The sequence below is a fragment of the Tupaia chinensis genome, unplaced genomic scaffold, assembly GCF_000334495.1.
Source record: "Tupaia chinensis unplaced genomic scaffold, TupChi_1.0 Scaffold148210_1, whole genome shotgun sequence".
In the NCBI taxonomy this organism is placed as follows: Eukaryota; Metazoa; Chordata; class Mammalia; order Scandentia; family Tupaiidae; genus Tupaia; species Tupaia belangeri.
Genome location: NW_006208060.1, coordinates 1570253 through 1573185, shown reverse-complemented (window position 1 = coordinate 1573185; position 2933 = coordinate 1570253).

Below are 2933 nucleotides of genomic sequence, written 5' to 3'. Positions count from 1 at the left end.
GGTCAAATTAAAATAAATAAATAAATAAATAAAGTTTAAAAATAATTCTTAAAAAAAAGGGGGGGGGGAGACCAGCAGCATAATAGTTTAAAGCACTGGACACTCCCACATGGCTGAGCATGGTTCGAGTCCCAGACCTGGTGGCAAGCTTTCTCACTTTCTCTCTCTCTCTTTCTCTATCTCTCTCTTACCAAAACTGGCAAATAATGATAAATAAAGTTAAATAAAATAATTATTTTTTAAAAGGAGAGAGAAAAAAAACCCAGATGAAACAACCCCAGCACCTACACGTCCACCCACCCTGTCAAGGGCTTCAGTGGCAAACGCGTGACAAGATGAATGGCACGGCGCACACACCAAGGTAGGCCGTGCCCTGCGATCAGAAAGCAAGAGCAACCGGGCTTCAAAGGCGTGGTTCCGCGGTCCGGGTCCGGACAACTGCTCCCTCCCCTCTGATTCACTGGCTTCCCTGGGCCAAAGAGTGCGCCAAGACGGCTACAGCGACGAAGCATGGCTTTTACTGCAGGGACGGGTGACTTCCGAACTCATTCCTGACCCACATCGGGGAAGATGGCCCAGAACCAGCTAACTCCTCCATCATGAGTTGCGAGTCCCAGCCGGCCCTTACCGGGAGTGTGAGTGAAGGCGCCCTGGGGAAGCAGGAAGTTCGAATCCTCTGGGGGGTGAGCAAAGACTCTCCATGAATGCTTGCTTCTCTGCTCGGAATAGGTGGGCGCCCATTTCTCGGGGGACTTTGGAATTCATTCAAAGCTTCACACCTGACTGGGCCACAGAACAAGTACCCCCACTACTCGAGTTCAAATATGTCCTCCTGAAATGCGTGCGTTACACCTTCTATCTGTCTCCTTTCTGCTATAGGACACGTGTGCTTGCCAGAGCGTCAGGGGACTGGGAGAGGGTAAGAAATCGCCCCCAGGATGGCCACGCAGGATTTGGGGCACGTACACACACACATCTGGCATAATTTTCAAACTGCCGGGTCCAGGACTCAAACCATGGAGTTGGCTATGTGGGACCTAGCCGCCTCCATCTCCACGCCACCTGCTGGCCCAGGTTAAGCCATTATATCAGGATGGAAAGGATGAAAATGCGATCAATTACGGTGTTGGGAAGAAATTGGGACTAAGTTCATGAGGATGGGGCCCCCACAACTGAGCACTGGGAAGGAGGCCGGGAAAGACACCCCAGGCAACCGCCCACGCTCTCCTGTCCTCTGCCATGTCCTGACAGGGGCGGGAGAGTGTCACAGAGTGTCACAGAGGGGGCCCCTGGTCCCCCAGACCCAGAGCTGAACGGGCCCCCACTTTCATACATCAGCCAGTTTCAGGGGCTTTTAGAGATTAGCAACAAAACGTGACTCAGACTCAGACCCAACGCCCCCCCAGGAAGGACGGAGAATAAGGACCCTCCTAGAAGCAAACGAGCAATGTTTCAGAGGATGAAGTAAAAAAGAAAAAAACAAAAACATGTTGACAGGCTGGACGGGCCCCAAACCAAACCCTCCTGTTGTGGATGCTCTGCGATAGTACTCTTACTTTCTTGGGAGGGAGGATCTTCGTTGAAGGAGAATGAGCCTTGGACAAGATTTGATACTTGGGATGTGCAGAGCTGAAGCCTGCACTGACAGTGAACTGCGCAAAGCCAGGAAAGAACCAGGGGGAAAGGCGATTCTAAAAACACCCCAAAGTCGGCCGAGGGGGAAGGGGGGAGAGGCAGCCCGTGCTGGACTCGGCACAATCCCTTCTCCGTTCCTGCCGGGCAACCAGGAGGTTAAAATAGGAAGGTAACCACCCCCGCTGCCCCGCTGGAATGGTCCCGGCAGCTGGGCCCTCGGGGGCCCTGCAAATAGCCACCAGAGTAGGGAGACCCAGGGAGGGAGCCTGAGGCCGGTGGCTTCTTCCAGAGACGTAGAAGGAAAATAAGGCGCATTTGGGGTGTGTGTGTGTGCTGGGGGTGGAGGGGCGGGGCTTAAATACACAAACACACACGCAGTGGCACCAGCTCCGGAGAAAACACCGCCGGGCCACTGGGCTCTTTAACACAAATAATAAATTAATACATTTCACGACGCGTTGCTGAAACTTTTCTCACTTCCAAATCAGAACAGATAGGGGGAGCTGAGTGTGTGTGACGGGGCTGGGGAGGGGGTGCAAGGAAGGACTCACGACCTGGGATCCCCAAACTCAGGAACGGGGGGCCAACAGGGAAAGGAGGAGCGGGTGTCTGAGGAGCCCGAAAGGTGAGGATTTGGGGTGAAAAGTGAGAAACAGGCTCCTAGGAACCCCGGGGAGTTTGGGGGAGAAAAAGTGACATACTCTTTATTAAAGAGAAGGGAGTCCCAGTGGGAGTCCCCAAATTCAGTATGTCTGAGAGTCCAAATGAACCGGGAGACTCCTCAAATCTAAGAATTTGGGGGTACAGATGAGAACGGAGTCTTCGAGGACTCCCAGTTTAGAGAGTCTGAGGCTGAGCGTGAGGGCAGGTGCCCCAATTTCAGGGACTTGGTAAGTAAACGAGAGATCAGGGTCCCCAGGCACCCCCAACTCAGGGGTCCGGGGATAAAAGTGAGAAGACCAGTCTCCGGGCCCCCCCAGTTCTGGGAGTTCGGGGTCAGAGTAAGAAAGGATCCTCGGGGGCTCCGGGCTCACGGACCCGAGAGTGAACGCGAGAAGAGGAGCCCCGGAAGCCCCCAGTTCCGCGGAGTTTGCAAAGTTGGAGCGGATTCCCGGGGCGCCCCTCCATCCAGCAAGTTGGAAGACGAGAGTGCGCGAGGGATCCGCGGACGCCCCACCATAAGAAGTTTTGTCCAAAGTGAGGCGACGGGTCCGCAGCTACCCCGAGTCTGGCCACCGGCAAGTGGGGGCATCTCTGGGGCTCCCCAAACTCTGCGGCGCCCGCAGGACTCGGCGCGG